The 15,668-nt window shown below is 35.0% G+C and overlaps 1 protein-coding gene across 1 annotated transcript in view; it reads right to left on the bottom strand.

Moving 5' to 3' along the window:
• LOC106158358 (dehydrogenase/reductase SDR family member 11-like) overlaps positions 1 to 11,278 on the bottom strand; it is a 30,716-nt gene extending 19,438 nt beyond the window's left edge. Inside the window, exons 1-2 of the mRNA XM_087018167.1 lie at positions 11,237 to 11,278; positions 1,607 to 1,834 (exon numbers count right to left, since the gene is read on the bottom strand). The gene's annotated coding sequence lies outside the window, so the exon portion shown is untranslated. The remainder of the gene's footprint in view (positions 1 to 1,606; positions 1,835 to 11,236) is intronic.
• Positions 11,279 to 15,668: the final 4,390 nt, after the last annotated feature.

Raw genomic sequence — 15,668 nt, 5'->3', positions numbered from 1 at the left:
ATGCACATGTGCAATCATCATCTTTGTTTTTCTGGATCATGAACTTCTTTCCCATACTGTACCATCCCTCAGCTGGTATCTGTTTTATCCTTGATTGATGAATATTACCAAATTTAACTGACAATATTATTTATGTTTTATCAAGAAATGATTTTTTGTAGATCTCCCAAAAACATCTTGGATTTGTAAATTAATTCCTTATAATTATAAAGATAAGATAAAATGTTTTTATCAGATTGTGGCTCAGATTTTCAACATTGATTTGTAGTCATTTAGAGGTAAATTTAACTGAGAACTGGTCTAACATTTAAAGTGTGACACAAACCCAAACCATATCTTCCTTAAAGCTGCCGTGGCTAGAAAATCCTGCTTGGTACAGTAATTACTCAATAATTTCAAGCAACATGAATTTGAATTTTTTTCTTTTAGTAATGTTAATTCAATAGTTCTTACAATTAAGTTAGTTGACTTCATGTCAGAAAGTAAACTGCTGAGTATTTTTAAATGATAAATCTTCAAAAGAAACAAGATTAGAAAAAGTTGGGTGTTTGAAAATTTAAAGTAATTACCTATGTCGAAAAATATCCTTTTTGAAATTGTTTACTTTATATTTCCTCTACTATTAACTAAATCAGCTTAAGTGATTGGATAGATTCCTAAAATTATTGACTCGGTGACTACAATGTATCAGTTGATGTCTAATGATAATTGGTAGCTTGAAGATTTTTCACAGACAGGTGTGCACTGGATGCCTCAGTGAAGTGTTCCAAGATGATACAAAACCAATTTCCATATACATGTTTTTTTATTTCATAGTTGATCCACTGATCAAATTTGGTGACCCACCAAAAAGCTTGTGGCTTAATATTATTCCACATTATACACTGAATAGAATCCCCCTGGGGATTACGCAACAAGCATTCAAGTTGGTTGGCCATGTTTGATCAAGGGATCTGGTAGGGGCCATTGAGAATAGATGATCCTAGTACTAATTGATCCGCCAACTAAATATGGCCGACCACACTTTAAAAGTGATGCGGCTAATTCCCAATGGTCTCTATACCCACCATTAAAGGGATTAAATCTCGGCTCCAAGGTTTAATTGCTAGGTCCCTGCAGCAACAGCTCTTGTGGAGGCGAGGAGACCATCATGGAATTAGTGGCATCACTTTTGAAGTAGGGTCAGCCATATTTAGTTGGCAGATCAGTTAATACTCTGATCATCTATTCTGAATGGTATCTTAGTCTGCTGTTCTGAATGCACTCTAAGTAAGCTAAATGGATGCAGTAGACTGTGCTGTGGGTATGCTGTCACATGTTCCAGGGATTGTGGCATTGAGGGTACCTTTCATAAAATGATATCTAGGACCCCATTTCCAGAGATTAGATCGATCTACTTTAGATCGACCTAACTCCCTGGGGGTTCTCGCTAAATAGCTGTCAGCCGAGCGGACACGAAAGTTAATTACCCCCTTACAGCTTGTTGTAGGCGGGACGGACATTTAAGCTGGATTATCTGACAGTAATCTAGTGAGACTCCCCGCGGGGATATATCATTCTAAAAGCTCTGGGAATACAGCCTAGATGTGGATTGTTCTGAACTTACCTGTGCTGTTTTGTCTTAGGCCCCATTCACAACCAAAGTTGACCTGCGGACTGAAAGATTCCATCCAGAAGGGTTGTCTCTAAGGGGATTATGCAGCAAGCTTCAAAGTGGATTGCCATATTTGATCTGGGGATCTGTTAGTCCAGGGACTGTTAGTCTAGTTTAGATCATGTCCATATTTGATCTGGGGATCTGTTAGTCCAGGGATCATCTTGTTCTGAATGTGCCCTTAGTGATAATAAATGAAAGAGCACCTTATCAAATGGATCTGTTCTTAAGAGCTGGTAATGTGTGACCCTGGCAGTTAATTAAAGGAGCAATCATGGAAAATTGGCGAATAATTATTATCAGGAGCATATGTTTTATTCCCCAAGCTACTGATTGAGAAAAGTGGTGATTACATCTAGATGATGAACAATTACTAGAATCTTATGGGTGGGTTTCAGCAATGGTGGAAAGAGCAGTGTTTTTCCTTTCCCCTCTTTCTCTCTATAAATAGATAAACAAATTAAGAAATGACTTAATTAATTAACAGATATTCTTACATATATAGCCTTTTTCAGCATACACGTTATATATAGTATAATTGGGTGGCGTCTCGATAGTCCGAAGGTTCATTGGTCCGAAGGTTCATTGGTCCGAAAAGTGGTAACATTTTCATCGATTTTTTTAATCAAGGGTTCATTGGTCCGAAGGTTCTATAGTGAACATTCGGACCAATGAACCTTCGGACTACTGAACCTTCGGACTATCGCTAAGGCCCCGTATAATTGAACATGTATGATATTCCTGTTTTACAAAATAGCCACTCTGTGTTCAATTAATGGAAATTGGAGCACCCTTAGAAAATTTTCCCAATGTCGGGCATTTTTTTCTTTTGGACAAAACCCCGTGGAAAAAAAGGAAAAAAAAAAAGGCATGAGTGTGACAAAAAAGCTAGGAAATGTTTTTAAAAAGTCTGGATTTGTCTTAATATGTACATATTTAGATTAAGGAAGAAGTGGACATTTATTTCTGTGATAGGGGACCTTAAATGGTAGGATATGTCTATTTAAATTTGATAAACAGATATTGAATCTGCAGGTGAATGCATGGTTATTGGTTGTCTGTGTTTTCCTTTTTCATACCAGTACCCAGTAGTTCTCTGGTTGTTTTTTTTTTCTTTTCCCCATCATCTTCAAGTAACTACTTGTCTTCAAAGTTATTATCATCTCATCTTATCTTGTCACAACCGAAATGAGTGGCGGATGTAGAATGTATTCTTTTCATCTTTATCCAGCAAGTGGATATATAGATAACGTACAGAAGATTCAAGCTACATTATCATTGCTTTTAACAAAGGGGATGATAGGTTTCACTTTAGATGGCAGGTACTTGATTGCAATCAAGTGATTTCACAGAAATAATAATAATAATAATAATAATAATAATAATAATAATAACATTTTTTGGGTGTTTGTGTTGGGGAGGAGAGGATATTACAGCACAGGATGTGGCTTTCATTTCTTCTTTGGTTTCAACCTTGATTCCTACCAGAGGCTTGTTTCATACACAAGAACTTTAAACTGACATTTTATCTTATAACTAATTTCCTCCAAAACTTAAGTCTACTTTGATTAAGTCAGGTAAATTTAAAAGCTAGTGTATAAAAACTCAGGTAGCATTATCATTGAGGTCTACAAAAAGTGAGGAAATTGAAATTAAAATTGTTTACCTCAGTGCAGTAGCAATAACATACATAAATGTAACTACTGTAGAAAATTAGCATTACTCAGTTTTATTTAAATTGCACAGTGTGAGTCTATTTGTTATTCAGCAAAAGGCTAAGTAGTCATTGTTTTTATAAAGGGGAGAAGGAGGATGCTTTTATAGAAAGACTCATAGCAAATGTTGTATATTAAAAAGACTAGTACTAGTTACAACACAAACTGTCCATGTACCCAAGTGTAATTATCAAAGCAAGAAAACCAAGCTAAATAAGGTGATATATGCACTCTTGTCTGTAGCACAGTGGATGACGAGTAACTGACTTATCTCATGGTCTGCGCTATGGACAACGAACTGATACAGCTGTAATTGCACTTACATTTTGCTTGTAACATATTGAAGTGATCACCTCTTTAGAGCAAAATCCAAGTGCAATTATCCTATTGTTCAAAGTGCGGACCATTGGATAATAAGACTTAACTGAATCTGTGCAGAAAATGCCTGGGTTATCATATCTGTTTGATGTAACACTGATATGCTCTTGTTTTTTAACACTGCAGAGAATTGTGCATCAAGGCTTCTTTTGGCTGTTTAATTTTTGAAATTTGAAATATAAAATATAATTTGCATTCTATGGGTGAAATATGCCTGGTAAAGAGATTAATTAGCCACCTTATCCAATTATGAAAAATGCTTTTCTTCTTCTCTGGTGCAACTCCCTAATTAGATATTTGTAAGTTATGACCTCAAGAAAATAGGACCGATCTTCTGTTGGTGATCTTTGGTAAAATACCCTGTAGTTTTAGAGTGCCACACAACATGTGCTTTTTCATTTTCACTTGACTAATTGCGTATCCCTTCTTGAAAAAGACACTTGACTTTGCAAATAGGGAAATATTTAGGAAGGAACTAAATTTCCCAGGAGTCTCAACCTTTCTTTTGTGAAAGAAAGACCATTTGTCTGGCCTGACTTACTGAATACTGGCTTTCACACAGCTTCTGGTATCTTTCTCTCTCTCATCTCTCTCTCTCTCCGTTCGTGCATGTATTTTTTGTACAACTTAAGTATGTTCTTTAAAAAGGATTGTTTATAATGAAGAAAAAGAAGTGAAAATTAAGATAAAACATAAGAGATCAATTTACAGATAAGAGATTAATGATAAAAATAATTTTTATGTTCTGCAGTTAGTGACCTTTGAAAATGAATGCCATTAATATAGCAATGAAATTGAAGTCCCAATAACATTATGTAGCTACTATTTAAATCATAATTTTGAATTTTTTGGTTTTTTAATTTTTTTGCATATGCTTATAATGAGTAACATATTTTTTAAAAGGAAATAATAGATAATTGTTCAGGTAAATTTTCTGTTCCATTCTGTTGAGAAAATATGGTGTTTTTTCTCAGGAAAAACTTAATTGCTTATTTTTTTTGCATAACAGGATACTCACCTGTTCAAAAACAGGGTAGATGTACAAGAATGTACAATTGATACATGCACTTTTCACATTTTGTATTGAATATAGTCCTTTAGACTAGCATTTCGACAAGTAGTTTACATGTATCATTTGATCAAACTTTGTGTAATTGAATAAAATGTTTTATTAAGTGAAGACACAAAAACAAGCTAAATTTGAATGCTAATTTGACAGCGACTTCAATTCCACTTTTTTTTTCTGTGATTAAGCAATTAGTTGACCAAAAGTCAAGATGCCAGTCAAGCATTAAATTCCCCCATTTTTTCAGTAAATTATCAATAAAACCCTGCTAGCAGAGGCTCCTGTTACCAAGATCAACCACATGAGCTAGGTAAGTGTGTCCCCAAAGCAGTGTAATCTGATTCAGCATGTATTTGATTTGTTCAGTCTCTGTGACTTGGGATGATGTTTAATAATCAGACCATTAGATGACAGCCGTTCCACTGGGGATCGGCGTATTATAACGCCCATTGTGTTCCCGTTATTGCTGCCTAGACCATACAAGCTAACAAGACAGAAACATATGGATAATCTAAGATAAGGCTAAAATGGATTAGCAGAGAAAATCATTGACAGAGATTTAACAGGGAGATTTATAAGGCTGATGATGGGAACACTGTTGAAAAATGGCTCAGCAAGAAGGCAGGAGAAGATAATACCAAATTAGAAGTAATTAATAAGACTAGGGAGTGATATTCCCCTCACCTCTTGGGCCCTGGAGGCCAAGAATGCAGTATTGTTTTTTCTTTCTGTTGCAGTGCAGCACGCGGTTATTAAAGTGAAGACTGAAACTGAAACAGAAACCAGCGGCCTCCGCCACAGCTGTGCGGGTATGACCACATCTCATCGCTCTGCCATGGCTACTACCTCCTCATCCTCCTCTTCTTCCTCCTCCTCATCCTCTGCACTGATGGTCTCCGATAACTTGCCTTCAGTTTTGTCCAAGCTTGAATATGGTGAAAGGATGTATGTAAATAGCACTTACGCAGAGCATGCCTCCTTGCCTCAGATATCTCATGCCTCCGGCGGCAAGTCCTCCATGCTGACGGCTTCGTCGGTTCACCAGCAGTACAAGAAAGTAGTTTACCAGACTAGTCATGACTATCACTTGTATGGAAGCACGGAAGCCAGGCAAGTCAATGTTTTTAATGTTGGTAAAACAAGTGCAAGTACGTTTCTGAGTCAAGGTCTTAATGAAGAAGGGGCAAAATGCCTTGTCTCATAGATGCAAAAAAAGTTAAGTCTCTTAAAATGATTTTCTTTTTTGCCATCATAATATAAAAGAGGCTGTGCACAGTGAAAAACTTGATTTCATGATTTTTAAAATTGTTGTTTAAGTCTCTTTAAAAATGATTTACGTCATACCAGCATATATGTACAAGATACTGGCTGAGAAACAGAAAGGAAATGTAACTTCAATTTGAAAAGGAAATGAAAACTGGAAAAGGATGACATATGTTTCATATTATTTAAAATGAAGTTCGTGCTGAAAATTGTCAAAGATTTTTTTGCTCACAGTATATAAGAAGGCCATGTTATGTATTAAATAGATAATAATTAAGTGCTTTTGCACCATAATTAAATTGTTCAAGGTTCTTGAACTGGCATTTGAATTTTCTCCTTGAGCATGTGTTTAGTGTGAGGGTGTTTTGGGATACATGTACAGCGTATGGATAAATATGCATCTTTGTACAAATATCTGTATGATGATTTGATATCAAGTAAGTGATATCAAGTTTGTGATCGGTTGATGAATTGATTGATTGATCAATTAACTGATTGAGTGATTGATTTACAGTCATAGTCATGTATATGAGTGTATATGCATGTGTTTGTGTGCGTATGTGTGTGTAAGTGTGTGTGTGTGGAAATATCATTCTAATTTCATTCATCATTTTAATTTCATCAAAAGGTGATTATTTTATTTCAAAATTGCTATTTTATTTAACTTTTCTGATTCATTACAGTTGTCTGGGTACATTCATTAAACAGTTGCTTGCTTAGGTTGGTTAGTTTTTTCATATAATTCTCAAATTATTTTCCCATTATGTACTCACTAGAGCAGACGAGTTTGCCATGACAGCTAAATTGCATTTTGTCAGATAATGCACATTTTCTGTGTTATTCTAATTTAATTAATTAATAATTGGATTCTAGTTTAGATCATGTACCATTAATTGGTTTTATCATGTCATAAAATTTGGATGGTTAAAATAATCATTTTCTGTGATGTCAAAATGACAGTCTAATTATTACACTTTAAATGTGGACATGAAATTTAGTGATAACAAAAATTATATTTGACAAGAATATGTTTGCTCTAAGCAAATGAATTTTATCATCTGAACCTGATAGATAAAATTGCAATACCTCATTCAAATATTCTTTGGCAAAAACTTTTAGTGGCTGTTTTTGACTTTGAAATTAGAAGTAGATCTTATATTAGGGAGGTGAGAACACCTATATCCAGACTTAATCTGAGGGCCAAAAAATATGCTAGGCATATTAATTGTCATTTTTTTTTTGTAAACTACAGTGAGACCTACTGTTTAGTGCAGGATATAAAAACCATATTTTACTTTACTTTTACATTATAACCCAAAGATTTTTGAGGATCAGCCATAATTCCTGATGTTTATGATGACCACTCATTATTTTTTCTAATTGAACAGATCTTTACTTTGACATAACAAAGAGTATTTTAAATATTTGGGACAGATTTTCATCAATTTTAATGCATAAACCTTGGAAAGTGAACCCGAGTTTTTCAGCAAGTAAACACCACTTAATTACACTCACTAGATTTATTTGGAGGACTGGATTAATTAACCGATAAACTGTCTGAAGCACAGCGGGGCCTCTTTGTTATTCTGTCCACTGCAAAGAGGGAGGCCATCGGGTTCCTGAGCTTTAATTCGCTGATTGATCCATGTGCTTGTTTGAAGATGAAAGTTCAGGTTTGATGTACTGTCTGAACTACTCATGCAGGATCCTCCTCAGAACAATATATACATTGAGTACATGGTATGTGTATTGCTCATTAATTTGTCTTATTAGTATTTTAATTCACAATAAATGCATATCTTGTTTCTTATAGATTGCTCTTGCAGAGACAAAGTGATGAAATGAATGTTGCTTATGTATACCTGTACATGTATAATTAGCCTTCTTAAAACAGGGGTCCATTTATCACTGTGTCTGAAAGGAAAAGTGCATAGAGAACTGACATTTATACTCTAGGGGACTTCTTAATAGTACAAAAACTTAAGTGTTTTAGTATACATGTTGACCATTCCATGTCGATGTAAGGTAATTACTCAGTCTTTACAATGGGGGGAAAGTTGTGAATTTTACAGATACTGTATTTTTTTTAAGTCATAATTTCTAAAAATTAGAACATTCCTATTGAGTGGTAGCAACAAAATTAAAAAGCTGGATATTCTATAGTTCTATTCTATGCAGTAAAGCACCACAAATTAATGCTATATTGCAGAAATATAATTTTGTGATTGCAAAGTTATATATCTTTAAGTTTGATCATTTTTGCCCATTGAAAAGGTCATTACTTACTTCCCTCTTCTCTTTGGCTGTGCTGGACTATTTCATCACTTAGTTTTACACTAAACACCGGAAACAGTCAATTCTGTTGTTAACATTGACAGTTAAATGTAAAGGTCATGCATACTTGTTAAGCTGGGAAAAATTCATTAGTACAAAAGTTTGTTGACCTTAAGTTTGTCAGCAGATTTGCTTGTGAACCAATTAAATAAATGTACTTCTTACATGGTGATTTTTTAGAATCCCTGGACGCATTTATTTTTAATGACCACTAAACTAAAGGATGACAAAGAGAGTGGCTATATAATCAAAAGCCTAAGTACTTCTTTATATCTTAGTTTAAGTAAAACGTAAGGTCCTCTAAAAGAGAGGGGGAGGAGGAGGAGGAAAAGTACTAGTAAGGATCACGATATTACGATGAGAAAGGTGAAAACATAAAGATTAAACATAGGGACATTAAATGTGCCAAGAATAATGACAATTTCTACTCATGGTTATTTAACCCAGGTAAGGGCAAGGTAGATTTAATTAAAGATATGTGTTAAGGAAAAGGATTGTCATCCTTTAAGGATGATTTGTCATATCCTTTAACCAGAAAAATAATATGTATGTCATGCATTGTCCTGTACACATTTTCTCCGTGCTTCAGTAAAGGTAGACAGCAATGGTTATTTTGGAGGGCCATTTGGTTGTGGTGGCAGGATGGGATGTATATTTGGGTGGGGTGGGGTGAAGTGTTGTTAGGTGAGGTGCAGTGGGGTGGGTGGGGGTGTATTGAGGTGGTGTTAGGTGGGGTGTATTGAGGTGGGGTTAGGTGGGGTGTAGTGGGTTGGGGTGGGGTACGTGTAGCTAGATAGGGTGCAATAGGATGTACATGTACACTGTAGTGGGTTGGGTGGGGGTGTAGTCAGGTGGGGTTGGGTGGGGTGTAGTGGGGTGGGGTGGGGAACATGTAGCTAGATGGGGTGGGATAGGATGTAGTGGGATAGGTTGGTGTGTAATAATCCCGCACGAAAACGAAGTAGATACTCCAGCGCAGTAGACTACTGCAATCATACTGCAAACCGCAGTAGACTACAGCAATCATACTGCAAACATGCTTCAAATCTGCTTCGATTGGGGAGCTAATTAGCATATTTGAAACATACTTCTATTATGCTGCTAATCTACTACATTAATGCTCCTCCTCTGTACAACCCTATGTAATTTTTGAAGTAGAATTGCAGTAGGCTATACTGCATTTCTACTGCAAATATGCTCCACACCACTACTGCGTTAATGCTTCTTTGCTACTTCGATACTACTGCATTTTCAGTAAGATGAGCTAGCTGGGGTAGGGTGTGGTGGGGTGAGGTCAGGTTTAGTGGGGTAGTGTGGGATATAGTGGGGTGGGGTGGAGTGAGGTGAGCTAGCTGGGGTAGGGTGTGGTGGGGTGGGGTCGCGTGTAGTGGGGTGGGGTGGGGTGGAGTGAGGCAGTTAACCTCTGGCCATGGGCCTGCAATTATGTAACTGTTTATTTTTGTTGGTTCCAGTATGTACAGTAGAAATTTAAAGAACTGATTGTTATTAAAAATTAGTATGGAACTTATATAATTTAATAACTGCTTTTCACTTGATAAATACTACTAAATAAATATTGATACACTGTAGTAGAGCTGGAGTCATGCCACTCAAGGCTCCCACCTTACAGAAGGTATACCATGTGAGTGTAATGAGTATATAGTGTGGCAGATTCTTTTGTGAAACAATATACTTAATGCATCATTTTGTACTTTGTCTTAAAGATCACAGCTTCACTCCTAAAAATAAACTAGAAATAGATTTACTTGTGTATTTTTAGTATGGGCCATTAAAAATATTTTACTTATAATGGGTAAATGATAAGATTTTCAAATTTTCCAAATGACAATATTTGATTCTCAAAAGTAAAGGATTCTGAACTCCTGGAAAAACAAATTCACAAAAACTGAATGCTGTCATTTTGACACTGTCACAGAGTCTGCCCATAAAGCAGAAGTCCTTTAAAGCTTGTAGAATCTGATGTAGATTGATGCACTCTTGCTTGGAGCCCATGGGAGACACATGACTGACATATTTGTTCTGTGCAGGAAGGTTGGCAGAAACTGATGTCCCTGGTGGTGGGAAGACAGTGCAATAAAGACAGATCCACAGCAGCAACCTATTAGGCTGGGTTAATTATATTTCTCGGCATTAATTGCAGGCTGATATGCAGACACTTTGCTATATAGCCACTAGAGCTTTTAAGATGTGAGTGACACTTAATCTTTGTGTAAGTGTTGGAGGTTCACATTTTAATCAGGTAAAATTATTTAGCTGTTTATAGCAACACAACTGTGACTTTCAGTATTTATTTTGTATATCAAAGGGATAGATACCAAGTTTTGCTGCCATGCAATATATATGCAGATAACAGCAATATATAATATGCTTTTGAATTTTTTTAATGATTATAGCAAAAAAAATTATCTATGTGACAAAAAAAGACCTGGTTTTATGCTTAGGGTCTACATGTACTTAGTCTAACATGACAGTATTTATAATGCTAAATTGTTTGATGCTCTTATATAAAATGATCATACAGGTTTAACATGCATGTTAGAATTCTGGGCCATTCATTAGAATAGCCTTATCCACGTCACAGTCAGTACATATGCTGTAGGTTAGAATTAAAACAAATAAGCTTATTGCGTAATTGGCATAGAATATGACATTATATCCGGGGTTTGCTATGTTATAAAACTAAATATATCCACCCTGTCATCATCAAAAAACATAGTATTAACTGGTCTGATGTCATCAAAAACCACAATATAATAACCATTATCAACTTTGGCTTCCTCCCTGATGTCATCAAAACATATCTACCTTTGACATCCCGACTGTTATGTCATGTCATGGCCAGCCGTGCACGCCCCCTATCCAATTGTTATGTAATGACACAACCAGCCAAGACGGACCATCACGTTGTAGTTTTTTTGTTTTAAATTTGCATCACATATATCTTTGGAATAGCCATATAGTATTAGATTATATAATAAAACAATTATACACTTTGGCTTTCGGTCAAAACAAAATGTTGGCCCTATCCAAACTTTTTTTTTTACACAAAATGAGCGTGCAATGAATTTGAGCATTCAAATTAACTTAAGATACTTTTGAAAATTATGTTTTATTCAGAAAAACTGAAAAAAAAATATCTAAAAGTTTACAAAAAGCTGGGTTGTCAGAATAAGTTATCATAAGGAATTATAAGTTAAAGGTGAGATTTAAGAGATCTGAATATCAGATTTTTTTTTCAATTTATGAATAATCACCATTTAAAACTTGAATAATATTCATTTGGTCATGATACTATAGATGTCACACCCTTGGATATATGGTATGGGGTTGCAAATTAATACATTAATTTTGATACTGTATATAATATGATTAATTTTATCTTAATCATACAGGGTACATCCTTATTTTTAAGTATTCAGTAATTGTTTCATTATTAATTAAGAGTAAGGCTTCGTTCACATGCAATGTCTATTTTCTATTTTCTATTTTCTATTTTCGGTATGTCTTATGATCACGGTCTGTGCACTGAATATCCCGCCGCGTAATTACTGGCAGCGCGAGCCAGTTACTTATAGTAACTTATAGTAACTGGCTCGCGCTGCCAGTAATTACGCCGCGGGATATTCAGTGCACAGACCGTGATCATAAGACATACCGAAAATAGAAAATAGAAAATAGAAAATAGACATTGCATGTGAACGAAGCCAAAGTGTGATTTCAGGATGAACGGCCAACATGAAAGCAAACAAAAGGGAAATTTGTATTAATGATGACAGCCTTTAAATTTTCATTACCTAGATAATAGTGGGTATATATGGGCATGCTGAATACTGGAGGTCTTTATCTTAGTTCTGCAAAACATTTTTCAAGTTAATAACCCACATCAGACACATACATATTTTTAATGCTTTTGAACCCCTAAAAACTTCAGGTACAGTTTTGGTAACAATGATTATATCCCTACTAAAAAAAGGGGTCATTTGGCTGATGCAAAGTACACTCATGTAATTGACATGCTAATACCAGTAAACATGGATGACATCAGTTTTATTTGAATTTCCTGGTACATGTAATTAATTGTTCGTCTTGTTTCTGCTCTCATTGTTAAGGCGTGGCGCTGAAGGGTTTCTGCTTATTATAAGAAGTGTTGATTGCAGCAGCATTAACACCACAGTATAACACATAATTAGTAAACAGAGAAAACAATTTCCACTGAAAATTGGTGGTATGTGTGGAAAATTTTTTTAAATGTAATTGCGATTTGCAATGAAGAAAGTCTCTCTCTCTCTCCAGATCTCTCTCTCTCTCTCTCTCTCTCTCTCTCTCTCTCTCTCCTGCAGGTGAGCTGGTATGCTGTAAGCAATTAGGTTAACTACATTGTAATAACCTTGGCAGCAGCACCCAAATAATTGAATCAACTGTTGAACGATGAACAAAATAAAATGAGAGCAATTTTCTCTTATAAAAATAATCTACAGTAATTTTCTGCTCCATTGTAAAATATAAATGGCTCTTTCAAAGCTATGCAATTTAGCAGCCAAGTGCAGTACTTAAGGAGTAATTTTGACACCCAAGGGTGAGAGAAATTATGACACTACAGTAACCCCTCAATTTTATGTGAAAGTTCACCGGATATTAAGTTTGTTTCAGCCTTATTATCAGATTCAGAGCAGTTGGTTTTTATGGACAGTTAAAGAATAAGCCATGGATAGTTTTCTCTGGCACTTGTTATTGTATTATATTATATATGGGGAGGTCTGTTTGCTTTGTCAAAGGGTCATTAATTAGCCAGGCTTTTCCTCCTCTCTTTTTAATCACTAATCTCCTAAGACGATCATTTGGGTCATCTTTAGAATGAAAGTTTGCAATCATATTTGAATGTCTCTCCCCCCCCCCCCAAAAAAAAAAAAAAAGGTTTCCTCCATGCCATATATGCATGTACATTTGTATCATTGGATCTCATTCTTTTTGATAGCTGATGAATTAATTTGGCCCCCTTTCAGTGCATTATAGACAGAAATCATTTTCAATTTTGGACTTAGGTCCTGGACATGTCCAGGTGGCCAGCCAAAAACATTAGGTGGCTGATATGCTGGTATATATATGGCACACAATAAGTATGTCTTAGACCTTTATACAATGAAAGTCAATTTTTATGGAAATATCAACACTTTTCCCTTAATCACCAAGGGAATACTGCAAATCACATTTGTTGCTAAACAGCTAATTCATAATTTTATCCGATTTAAATGTGAACCTCCATGCTAACACAGAAAAGTGTCATTCACATCTTTAAAGTTCTAGTGGCTATAATTTATAGCAAGGTGTCTGCATATCAGCCAGCACTTAATGCCGAGAAAAAAATTAACCCAGGCTAATAGGTTGCTGCTGTGCTGTGGATCTGTCTTTATTGCATCTCAGTCTTCCAAGACCTGTTCACAGATTTGCAATTCCATAAACTTGTTTTAGATTCTAAGAATTATTTTTTGACAGTGACTCTGGTGAAGGAGAGAGAGTCAATGTTGAAATCATGACAGTAATTTTTAAAAGAATTTAGAACTTGAAATTGTGTTTATTCAAGCAGATGGTAATTTCCCAACAGTTTTTGAATGGGGTATACATATACTAGTGCTGTAATACCTTGATTGGTGATGAAGAAAAAAGTTATTGATCAGGATATTTCCAGGAGTACACTTAGCATATCTATATAACTATCAAAAAGAAATATATATGTCCATAGCAAAATATGTTATAATGACAAAACCTGTTTGTGATATAGGTAAAATGATTATGCGGCATTCAAATAGAATCAAACACAATTGTCACCTTTAAAATGAATTTTGTAAATTCGATTTGAAAGTTTTATCTATAACCCATGAATATATTCTATTATTTCATTAGTTCTCACCCTGTTTGGGGGGGGGGGGGGGTGAATACATGTACCACTGGGCAGGATACATACATTATACCATAATGAAGAGATTATAATGATACTTATTTAGTGGCAAAGTACTTACATTCAAAATTACTTCATTTATTTAAACATGATTTGTAGAGACAGGCAAATAAAAAGTTATACTGTTTTGTGATTTGAATTTAGTATGATAATTGTTTTTTTTTTTCTAACATTCATTTGGTACTTGATAATTTCAGTTGTAAAAGTATGTAAACTTTAAGATAATTATTTCTTGTCAAGGCTTTCATCTGTTCTTTAGAAGTTCAATTTAAGTGTTTTTTTTAAGCAACAGTGTTCATTGTTTAGATTTTCTTATTGTAGTTGTTATTCTAATGAAGCCAAGTCACTGCATTTGGCTTGGTTTTTTAAACTTTAAATTCAAATATTAGATGAAATCTGAAATCTTCATACAGTATCAAGAAAGAAAAAAATGTGACTTAAACTCAACAAAAGGATAATAAAACACAAGTGAACTTTATTATCACATGTCATATTGCATGAAAAAAATAAATTTTCCTCCAGTTTTAATTATTTTCTCACCCACATTCATATTTAACCTTTTGATTCTAATGTTGCTGTAATTAGTAATAGTCATCCAGTTATCAGATTTCAGACATTTTTTCTCTTGCTGTTGAAGACTTTTTTCTCATTAAATGCAACAGTATCTTCTGTGAGGTACGTTGCACAGTAGCTGCTTGATTGGTAATATATAACCTCACCAGGCTTAGCGAGGAAATTCAATGCTCATGCCGCAGGCTCCTTTGTTACAATTATTCTGGCTTTAATATCTGTCTCCCAGTACCAGTCAATTATTAACCTCTCCTTGATGCAGACGCCCTGTGTTTTGGGGCACACTTGGTGATTTCTGTTCTTCACAGCACTATTAACTATGCAATCCCCACCATCTCCTTGCTCCTCAGAAGCCGCAGGGTGATAAACATTATGTTTCTGCTTCATTTTGTTCTGCTGGGTAAAATTTCTTCATTACTTATCATAATACAAATGTGATTAGAAAAATGTCACATTGATTATCGGAGTATTTGTGTGTCAATACTGTTGTACATGAAAAATTTCAAAGCTCAAGTTACAAGCTTTAAGGTTTCTGGTCAGTCAAGCCGACTCCCAACTCCCTCTTACAGGGTGGGGATTCACGCATGTTGTTTCACGTGTTGTTTTTCAAGTTCCTGAAACAGGCAAATTGTTCTTGGATTGACTAGGTTTTCATCAGTTATTTAACAGCCAAAAAAAGAATAATTTATTTTATTTCAGCAGTACTTGTAC

The sequence above is a fragment of the Lingula anatina genome, chromosome 7 (genome assembly GCF_051362555.1).
Source record: "Lingula anatina isolate TDL-2025a chromosome 7, LinAna3.0, whole genome shotgun sequence".
NCBI classification, from domain to species: domain Eukaryota; kingdom Metazoa; phylum Brachiopoda; class Lingulata; order Lingulida; family Lingulidae; genus Lingula; species Lingula anatina.
This window is presented reverse-complemented; position numbering and strand designations above follow the sequence as displayed.